This window comes from Centrocercus urophasianus, unplaced genomic scaffold (assembly GCF_019232065.1).
Source record: "Centrocercus urophasianus isolate 14NV4802_14NV808 unplaced genomic scaffold, USGS_Curo_1.0 seq_1, whole genome shotgun sequence".
Taxonomy (NCBI): Eukaryota; Metazoa; Chordata; class Aves; order Galliformes; family Phasianidae; genus Centrocercus; species Centrocercus urophasianus.
The window spans coordinates 205,494-217,366 of record NW_024884141.1 but is presented as its reverse complement, the minus strand read 5'-3'; positions in this window follow the sequence as shown (position 1 = coordinate 217,366).

Here is an 11,873-nt window from a genome sequence, read left to right as displayed (position 1 = left end):
CTTCATTTGGGTACTTCTGCAGTCTGCTAATGGCCGTGATGCAGGAGAATGCATCATTAAATGATAATGTTGTATTGAAAACCGTCTTCAAGCCTCAGACTAGGGCAGAGATGACTGGTGAGAACATGGAAAGAAAACTCTTCTGGGTAGTTTTTGATGTATGGACAAATTCCTATGATTTTTCCAGATCTGTAGGTGGGTACTAAAACATAAGCAAAAAGAGAATCTGCTGTTCTAGCAGGATATAAGAAAATCATGTTTACATACATGGCTTCTTCTATTTCAAGAGACTTGTGACGGGATGTGACTTAGGCAGGGCTAAAGGTCTCCTCTAGGATAAACTAATCTGCTCCAGTTGGCTTACTCCAATCTGAGATTCTGATCTGAATCAGTCTGAAGCTGTCCCGTTAATCCAATTGTGCATCCACTGCTCTGAAACAATGGCTCTGTGTCAACAGCGCGCTGCTCTGGGTTTCCATCACCCTGAAATTAAAGCAGTCATAAAGTCATCGGCCCGTGGAAGCACAGCGGCGAGCTCATCCACAATGGTTATTTGAAATGTGCCTATTTTTTCTGAGCTGGCTCTGATGGAAAACTCTGGGCTGAGTGCCTTTGAGTTTGCTATTTTTTGTTGTTTGTCACTCTGTTTCCTGGTTGTTATTAATGATCTCCCATCATTATCCAAATATTTTCTAACCACAGGAATTAGTGCGGCTACAAATCCTGTTTATTTATTTATTTATTTATTTCTCCCCTTCTCCTGAAACTCTATTTATTTGTAGGGGTTGAAAGTCACAGTTCTTTCATTCTTTTGCTGCAAATAGGCACAATACAGTGATTTACCACACAACCAAAGTCTTTAGATTTTTTCCCTCACACCATTTGTCGTTTCAATTATTCACACAAATCTTATTTATCCACTTGGAGGATTAATCCAGGCACAATTCAGCTTATTGTACTGGTGAGATTCAAATACAAATGTTGAGCTTTGGCTTTCTCTATCAAAGTTGCTGTTTTTAAAAACATGCTTATCTTCAAATAGCCTTCACCCACAGCTGTGAGATATTTGAGTGGGAAATGAGAGACAACTTAAAATTGCATACCAGATCTGCTCTATTTGCAGATCAGCACGGAATAGCCACCTGTCCTTACCAGCAGCAAAAGAAACACACATTAATGTCTGAGCTTTACAATGACGAAAGCTTTCTTTTCAAAGGAAAAAACCTGAACATTTCATGCACTTATATGGTACTTTTGTAGCCTTAGCACTTCAGTACTTTAGAGCCAAAGGAAATGTCCATGTCCAAGAGAGTTTGCTGGATATGTAGACAGTGTACTTGGAACAGTGTTCAGCTATAATCATCAGGGAAATCACTGTTACTTTCCTTATGCTAGTACATCTAATCTGAAATGCAGTGCAAGCCTCCATTCAGAGTAGGGGCTTTTCTGTTCTTTCTTAAAGTAACAATTTAGAATAGCACATGCACACACACAATGTGTGTATACAGACATAACATACAGACTTCGTTCTCTTTCCACTTTATTTCTGGAACTCTCACACTCACATGGATATTATTCTACCAGCTCTACCTTGCAGACTTCCACTTCTACCCCAGGTCTGCCTCAAGGGTTGGGAATAATCCCACCTCATGGTGGGCATCCATAGCACAGGTGTCGATGGCCAAAGTAGGCATCTCACGTGTCTTTCGTAGTCAGTGGGGAGAAACGAGCATTTCAGGGACCAGAGTTAGGGACCTTTTTGTTCAGAACTGGAATATGTTGAATATTAACTTGAATTCAATGGATTTCATCCTAAAATCAACTTAATAGACCGTCACTGTCTATGAAGAAGCTTGCGTGATTGACTCAGACATAAACATATATGCAATAGCAATGTCTGAATCCTATCCCCTCTATCCAGTTTGACCTCAGCCTTGTTTGACGTCTTCTCTGGATGGGTGAGGAGTTTATACTCCATCAAACCAAAGGAGACGTTTCAGCCTTGGCCACCAAATCCTGCTCATCACTTTCACAGTCACTCTGCCCTGTGTAACGATCTTGCCTGTCAATCAGACCCATATGCTGGATATCAGTTTTGACTTTTTTTGACCTCTTTTGACTTCATTTAAATGCAGACTGTCTCAACAGTTTAGATTCCTCAAGGATAAAGTAAAGCCTTTCCTATGCATCTCCACACACAAAATTTTTGGGCAAGCCTAAAGTCTTTTTCATGAGCAAGCTGTAGAGATTATCTACAAGAAAACCAGTTATGAGTATGATACTTGTTTATGACTTCAATACAATCCATATATTATATGTTTGGCCACATATACCTCATTTTTTATGATCTTCCCCTCCTGTGGTCATAAAATTTCAGATATATAACCTTCACTTATTTTCAAAGCTTTTATTTCCCATTTCTTCTTATCATCCAAAATGAGCGAGTGGTTCTTGTTTCTGTCTAATACTCCATTTGCCATGTTTTCAGAAAAAAAATGTTCCCATTAAATATCTATCTGCCAAGCTCATTGTTCTGCTTCAGATTCCTCCTCCTTGCTCGTCTTGGCCCTGATGCCTAGCAAATACTTGGCAATACTTGCTGTCATGCTAACTAATGCAGTTGCATCGTTTCTTCACTCTTCATATAAGCCTGTTGCTTTTTGATCCACATTTAGAGTGGAAAGCTATTTGCACTGCTCCCAAGCCACCACAGAACAATGAGTAAATAATAATAACCAGATAAACAAATGTTGAAAACTCAGGGATAAGTAATTTTTACAAAAAAAACCTTTGCTGAGAAATTCCCACTGTCTTTTTTCATAAACATTTACACTGTGCTCCTTTGTTACACATTCTCCATTCTTCTGGTTTTGATTCTTCCATGCTTCAAGTTGAAAAACTTCAGTTAAGTTCTGAAGCCAAAAGACTGTGTCAAACATGTCTTCTTCTCTGTAAAATTCTTTCTGTTTGCGTTAGAGAGTGGTCACATTTTAGGAAAGAAAGGTCACCACCTTTTAGAGTGTGCCCAAGGGAGGCAGAAAACTTTCAGGCTATAAGAGGTTTCTTCCATCTGTTTTTCAGACAGAATGGGTTACTTTTGCAGGTATTAGTGAGATAAGGTTTACTGGTAATCTCTTTTGTTAGAATAACTGGTATAGCTTCAAAAATCAGACATTTTCCAAGCCTTCATGTCCTGAATACATTCAAAATAGAATATGCATAAAATACACAGTCTAACATATCTTATGCCATATGGATGACAACAAAACCAAATAAATAAATAAAACCAAATGAACAAAACTCACCAGAAAAGATGTGACGTACAGCTGTGCCCTGGCATAGACAACATTTAGTCTATAAAGAACACAGTCAGGCTACGCCATGAATCTAAGGATTATTTTTACGAAAGGATGATTTTCTACTTAAGCAGATAAAGTTATTGCATAGGCCTTTAAATACCTCACAGGGCATTACTTCAGATCAGAAAGAAAACCTCCACTCATGTTGCAGAGTGGTGAACAAATACCATCCTAGCACGGAACCCATGCAGAGCAGTCACAGCTGTGATTAAGCCTTCTGAGATAAATATACCAGTTTGAAGAGATCCTTCTAAGCCTCCCATCCTTTCCTCAAAGATTCCTCCTCTACATTTGAAACTAGGGTGTCATTTACAGAGTTTCTTCAGGTCTTTGTTTCGTGTGGTGTCTTGTTTCTGTTTTATCTGCAGCGAAATCTAGCTGAGCATAGCTGGGAGAATCAAAGCACTACAAAGCAGTAATTAATAATTTGAAAGGCAGGGACTAAACATTCGCCAAGCTTGTATTTCCCAAACGTATGAAAAACGAGCAGGGTCAGGAGGCGCAGCCAGGTGATCAGCAAACTGGCTCAGAGGCACAGCCCTGCTAAACATCTTCCTAGGGGGAAAGTAGCCATCTGTGTGGGCAGATGTAGGCTGAGGCTGAACAGAAATGGATGCAAGGACTGCAGGTGCTTCATCAAGAACGAAATTCCTTGCAACATCCACCTTCAGTGAGGTGAAAGCAGCCAGCAGTCCTGCCAAACCTTTTGTAGGCTGCATCCACAGCTCGACCTCGTCTTCTGCAGCCCACTGCAGTGGATAACTGCTTTCTGCTCTCTGCTCAGCTTCTTTAGATGGTGAGAACTGCTGTTGATCCTGTTGGAATGATTCCCAAAAGCTTTTGCAGGTGATCAGGAATGTTTTATTCTCATTTTAAAAAATAAATAAATAAAAGGACTCCAGATACATGAATATCAGCTGTTAACGTGCAAAGGGAGGGGAATAGCTGCTGGAATGGCAATAGCCATCCTTTGATGATTTTCTGACCCTCCCTTGTGCTCTGCAGCAACAACTTGTGCTGTACCCAACGTTACTTCTGTAAAGGAGGACCTTATCCTCAGCTTTTCCCACCCACACAGGCAACTTTTCAGAGAGGCAGTGAACTTATCTGACAGCAGTCATTTCACTGCAGTGATTGCTACTTCAAATCTGTTGATCCGAATGTTCTGGTAACATCTGCACAAGACTTTATTTCAGTTCCAGGCACAGTCCCTTTCCTTCCCTTCTCACTGTGTTGATACAATGCAGAGTCTGCACAGTATCTTGAAATCAGTCGCCCTTATGTAATACAGCACTGGTCCAAAGAGCAAATCTTTTGAACTGTACTTGAAAATTTCAGACCATATTCAGTAGAATCCACTCAACAAGAGCCTATTCATATGGGAAATGAATGTTGTCTGAGAGGAAATAAAGATTGTAGTATTAAGCCTTGAGTTAAGCTATCCTGTTCTGTTTACTGTAAGATTAATAGCAATTCAGTCCTGAATTGCATTGCATTTTCTACATTACTTTACTTTACTTTACATTTACTACATTCTTAGCAAGACACAGAGGATGGAATGAATGGTGCTGCCTCCTCCACTGATGGCACACAGACACCAAGGTGATTAGCTGAGACAGTCACCTCTGTTGTAGACACTGGACAACAGGGAAAATGAATCCCAGATGTATTTGAGTGCAGCTCTGTAGTCCAGCTTAGATTATATAACTGAGAAATAAGAATATTAATTGCTCATCTGTAGCATCTACGTTAGGATTCCACCTTTACACAGCTGTGTGCTATTCTGCCCCACAGGAACAGGGTGCAGAATGATTTCACAGAAGAGAATTAGGACAACCTTTCACCTGGCATCTGCTTAGCTTTCCAGCCTATACATATGATGTTTTGCATAGGATATACAGAAAATGCAGTGGAGAAGTGCCTGTGATCCTGTTAAAAGTGTGGTCAGGATATGAGGGAAACAGTAAAGAAGACAATGCAGAGAAATGAGGCTATTTCTTAGCATCAGTTTACTTCACAAAGAATGCTAGGAAACTGCTGAGCATGGGGGAAAGAGATGAGGCTATTAGCAAAGACTAAGGAAGGAAGTTATGGCACTGTAAAATAAATTTTAACATCTTAAAAACTGGGGATACTCACTGCAGAATTTTGAAAGTGTTTAAGTTTCAGTGAAATGCCAGTAAAGCTACAGAGCATGCTTGTAAAAGATCATTCAGTGATTTAGTGCTGAAAGAGGAGGGGAACTCATGCTTACTTTGTGTTTGGGCTCTTCAGTGTTGGTCTCTAAGAAGGAACATCAACAATAGGTGCTTCACTTAACTCCCTTCTTCTTCCTTAAGTGTAGATTAAAGTTCAAGCATCCTCCTGAATACTTCCTTATTGTGCAGATAAGCACAATGCAGAACATCCCATAGTAAGTGCTGGTCCATACTTGAAAATTCATACAGTAGAGATGTTCTTGATCTTTTGCACTGTTCTGTTTCTGACAATAGCCATTTCCACAAGATTCAGAAGAGGAAAATGCACTCAATGTGAAAGTCATATTGGTAAACCCATTGCAAAGTTTAAATCCAGAGTGTAACATTTCATTTTCTTTCCAGAAAACTATTTTGGCCTTACCAGTTCTAAGTATTGGTTACCTTGAAATGCATCTACAAGTCAAATTCTTCATGAAATCATCTTTCAGTATTGGTCAAGGAGATATATTGTGGCTATGAGTGCTCTATTGTGTAACGTGCAAAGTTGGAAAGCATTTCTTTTGCTTGGTTGTGAATGTTCTCCCCAAGCTACAGCCCCCCAGTTGTGATCTGAGAGTCGGTGTGCCTGACCAGCAAAGCAGCAGGAAGCCTCCAGATCATTCCCATTTCAGAACAAAAAAAGAAGCTCATCAAAGAGCTAAAAGCCCCCAAACTCTTTCCCTGAAATTTCGGAGGATTTTCTCCAAATCCCTCCCTTCCACAAGGCCCACAGCCGAACTGTTGCTGATAATAACCCAAAGGCCACTGCTCTTAGGTCCTGTAAGACTATTTTTAACTCCAGCCCATCCATCAGACAGAGCCTATAGACAGATGTCTTCCTGCAGAGCCAGCTGTTGGTGGAAAGTGTGACCACTTCTGCCTGAGCCCCCTACCTCATAAGTTACTATGTTTTCCACCCTTTTAAAATGCCAGCTCCATAGATTTCTTCCTCTGAAGCAGTGGGAATTCTACTAACCCAAGTGAATGAAAAATTTTCAACTTAGCTTTGAGAGTTTAAATAATTCACAATTTAGGTCGCTTTGCCTGAGAAGGGTTTAGAAATGTTTACACGAAGAACTCAGCTGACAGAAACAAGAGGTTAGGAATCAATGGAAGAGAGGCAGCAAAAAACATTAGGGAGTGCTAACACTTTCCAGTGTCCCAGCTGGATGCAGAGGGAAGTATCAGGTCACAGTCTGAAAGTGCCTACTGTTCAGAAAGAACGTGGGCAGCTGATGTACGCAGCTAGTAGCAAAGCCATGTTTTTTCTGCCTGGGATTCTGGCTGGGCTACTGTTAAAAATGGAAAGCTAAACTAGGAAGGCAATCAAAATAAGGCAGATTCTCTCACATCTAAAAAGGAAAGTTGTGCATCACCCTTGTATTACAGCACTCTGAATTCACCAATAACATAGGAAGTGAAGAAATGTAGACTAGAATCATGGAATTTTAGAGTGGTGTAGGTTGGAAAGGACCTAAAAGCTCCTCTACTTACAATCCCTTGGATGTGCAGGGACACGTCCCGCTAGCTCAGGCTGCCCAGGGCCTCATCCAACCTGGCCTCAAACACCTCCAGAGATGGGGCATCCACAGCTCCTCTGGGCAGCCTGTGCCAGGTAACAAGGGAGCTGGAATTGAATGAGCCTTTGAATGCTGTTCCAAGATCATTTCTGATGAGAATGATCAAATGAGAGAACAAATGCTCTTTCTACGTGTCATGACTGCTCTGAAAGAAGAGCGTCATAAAACAGACGGCAGTAAAGCATTTTCTACCCAAACTAAAATCTTGCTTGCATAATAAGAAAAACAATTTCTATTATTATCTGTACAACTGCCGCCTGGGTGCTACTTATATTCCTTGTTTGCAGGGGTGTCAATGGATTTATTTATAAATGTTCACAAACTGGAAAAGAAGTGAGAAGCAGGGAGGCAAAACCTGCAGGCGAATCAGTATTATTTAAGGAAGGAGAGACCTGGAAACACTGCAGAGATTTTCTGAAGGTTTATTCTGGAATAATGTGCTCAGCTTGGTGACAGCATGCAAAAAAAGAATGCAGGTGAAGGAAAACAATTTGAAAGTTGGGCATTAAAACTCGGGTAAGAATGGGAAAAGTGTGAATATTAAAGAAAAAATGCTGAGGCTTGATTTCAGAAACAGGACAACGAAGGGAGACTGTGATGAAGTTCATAAAATGAATGCTCAGAAGAGGCACACCAGGGATCTTCCATACATGTGCTTTTCACAAGGAAACAATCACTGAAATGGAATAGCAGTCAGCATGAAAGGCATGGAAGGAAACATTATAAACATTATACAACCTCCACTGATCGATGGGGTGCTGGGTGAGAGATGAGCTGTGCTGAAAAATTCGAGTGAAAAATGCAAACGTAAAGGAATAGAGACCAAACTTTTGTGCAGAAGAGAGATAAACCTCCAGATTCCATGGCATTAATGTAGCCAAACTGCAAGTTATACAGTTAGGAGGAAACCACTTACCACAGACATTCATACACCTGGCTTTATGGGGTCAGGCCATTACCAGGACAGAATATTTAACTAATTCTGACTAACACAATTCAGATTCATTCCTATGCAAGCACCAACATGATGGTGGGTATCTTGATTAAAGATAATGCCTTGTTGCCAGAAAAATTTAGACATCTATTTTGAATCATCTTGTTTGGCTTCCAGTGCCAGCAGCACAAGGCAGCAAGATTTGATTAATCATGATGTGATGTCTGCAAATTCTTCATAAAAGATCCCTTCAGATCCTCCCCCTCACTACAGTGACACTTGAAGTGTATCATGCAAGTGAGTAGGTATTACGTGGGAAAGTGGGGGTAGTAAAACTTCTGTCCTCGGACATCTCTGAAACTGTACATTCCCAATTCAAAAAAAAGGATTCCAAAGCCAAAAACTGCTGGTTTTTTTCAATTTCCTTTTTTTCTCCATAATCTTCAACTCAAGCCCCAATTCAGCACAGTGTCAAACTGATGCATCTATGATATGTAATTACAGCTGGGAGTTTTCAGAAATGCTTTGCTAGCCAACAACACTATGTGTACATGCGTTTAAAGCCAGGCATATCTTTAATTGCTGTGAACCTGTAAAATACCACATTTTAGCACTGAAAATCCTTCTCTAAATTCTTAATCTAGAAACAAGGATTGCTTTCTATAATGGAGTGACAGCTCCAGTGGACAGCCAGAGAGCTGTGGTCAATGGCTCTGTGTCCAGGGGGTCACAAGTGGTGTCCCCCAGGGGTCTGTCTTGGGTCTTCAGTATTTATCAGTGATACAGACAGCGGGATCAAGAGCACTCTCAGCAGGTTTGTGGATGACACCAAACTGAGTGGTGCCACTGATACAACAGAAGGAAGGAATGCCATCCAAAAGGTTGAAAAGAGGGCCCATGCAAACCTAATGAGCACAAGGTGTGGCACTTGGGTTGGAGAAATCCCAAATATGTGTACAGACTGAGAGAAGATCTCATTGAGAATAGCCCCAAAGAGAAAGACTTGGGGGTCCTGGTGGATGAAAAGCTGGATATGAGCCAGCAATGTGTGCCTGCAGCCTGGAAAGCCAGCAAAATCCTGGGCTGTATCAACAGAAGGTGGCAGCAGGGAGAGTGAGAGGATTGTCCCTCTGCTCTGCCATTGGAGAGCATCTGGAGTACCCATCTGGAGTACTACATCCAGGCTTGGGGCCCTTGGCACAAGAAGGGCGCAGAGCTGCTGAAGTGAGGGGCAATGAAGATGATCAGCGGGTTGGAGCACCTCTCCTATGAAGAAAGGTTGAGGGGATATTTCAGTATCTATCTAAAGATTAAAGCTATTCCAACAATATGGAATAATTCCATAATAATTCCTGGAAATATATATATAAAAAAAACAGAGATATATCAATTCACTTCTTTACTCAAAAGCTTTAAAGACTACTCCTTCCGTGGGATGTGTCACAAGATTTTTGTACAGAATTCATTACTTTGCAATTTGCTGTGAATCAGTAACACTGTGCATATGACATGAACGTGCATAAGGAGAAGATGATCGTGAGCAGCAGCCTGACAGCCAGTGCCTGTTTAGCTGCTGTGGGAGTCTGTATGTGAATGGGATTATCACTAAGAACTTATATAGAATGACAGAATCACCAAGGCTGGAGAAAACCTCTTTTATATGTTCTTATATCTTCTTTTACCGTGAAGTGCCATTCCCTGCATAAAGTAAAACACAGGCTAGATCAGCTGATCACTATTGTTTCAAATCTTAAACCAAAACAAATTAGTCTTTTTCTGCTCTCCCAGGACTTAATCATCTCATTGTTGAGCCAAGAGTAAAACAGCACTGTTCTGTGGAAGCTCATACCTTATCCCAATATGCAGCTGTTGGAGCAAAAGTTGCTAACTGGGACCTCCAGAAAACTGGCCTCCAGCTCAGGCCTTTAACAAAGTGGCTGCATTCCACTTGATATCTTTAGGGACCTCCAAAATACACTGATCTCCATTTCTCCTCTCTGTTTTGTAGTCCAAGATGTAGGAAACACTCCTCTGAAAAAGATAAGGACAGTCTTATTACTACCTCCTTCGTGCCTCCACATTGTTCTGAAACTTGACTTTATAAGTAACCTGGTCAGATTAAAGGTGAGGTTAGCTCTGTGATGAGCTGTGAGGAGAGTGTTCAGCTGTGGCTTCTTGCTATGAGCTCAGAGATGTTTAGGGCTGTGACTCACAACAGATTAAAAGTGGCTGCAGGGGATGACATCTATAATATGAACACAGATTTCAATGTCCTCCATTGCACTGACACTGGAACTTGTCCAGTCCCTTGGCTTACTTCAAGGCATCAAAGTGGCAGGAAACCACTTTAGGAAAAAAAAAAAAAATGGGAGTGAAAAGTTTCTGCTGATTTGGTGCCACGGATTGTGTCATTGAGGGCCATGAGTATGAGTTGGCACTAGGAACAGGGTGGGATTATACAGTCATGGACTGATGGAGGCTGTGGCAATCGGACTTAAATTGTCACAGAATTGTGATCAGAACCCAGTGGCTGGGTATGGACATCCTTTCCTGTGCACAGCTGTGCTAGCTGCTTCTCCCCAGCCTCCTCCACCCACCGAGTGGTGATGCTGACAGAATCACAGAACGGTTAACGCTGCCAAGATCTTCCAGCAGAGCTGCCCCGTTCAGTGACAGACACTTACTCTTAATGAGGTGAAGCTAACCAAACTGTTTGGGACTGAAATGGGCTGGGAGACCAGCAGACAATAAGCTCCAGAGATAGGACAAGGCAAGAGGTGTGATGGGTACACACAGCGAGAACTTCTGTGGCCACAACTTCTCAAAAGTATGCATGGTTGTTTGTAGCCTTCAAGAAAAAGAATGTTTTATCTTCAGGAAAAAATAAAAAGAAAACAAGTAAAGAAAAAAAGAGAGACAGGCTGCTAGGTGGCTTGACAACATTTACTCTTATAGGGAAGAAATAACAAGTCTCTTTAAGTTTAGCTTAGCAGAGATAGACATAACAAGAAATGGCTTAGAGCTGGAGCCAGGCAAAACTCACATGAGAAATAAGGCAGAATTGTTCAACTGTGACAGTGATTAACTGGTGGAACAGACTGCCACAGATAGGTTTTCCATTTCTTCAAGTCTTCAGCTCAGGTCTGGATGCCTCTGAAGAAAATGCTTTCAATAAACATGAGATTTTGGGCTTAGCAGTAACTCATAAAAATGCTGTCTTTGTGCATGTTAAGCAGCAGGTCAAGGTAAATGATGCAATACTCCTCTTAGTCTTAAAAATTGATAAAGTATAAATGAAACAGCTATTGAGTTCCACTATGGAAATGTTTAGGGTATGTTTTCATACTCTTTCCTTGTCAGCATCTTGTGGCAATGGTTTGGCTGGAATACTGCAGCTCCAGATGATCTCATGTCCACTGCTGCTGATCTCCCCCTTGAGGTCCATCTCTCTCTTTTCTTAACACGATGGCCTCCATTGCAGCATTCTTTGTGTCTAATTCAGATTGTACTGCATAAGAAAAGAACTACAAATCAGGAGAAAGTATGCATTGGTACCAAGCGAAGGATAAATGGAAAGAAGCATTTAGTGAGATACAACAGATGCTAAATGTGAATGAGGGCTGAGTAACATGCTTTTAAAGTAGTCTTAGATCTGCAATTTTCTCAGCAAGTTATGTCAGAACCTTTCCAAGTCTCTAAAAATCTGAGCTTTTTCTTTTTTCTTTTTTCTTTTTTCTTTTTTCTTTTTTCTTTTTTCTTTTTT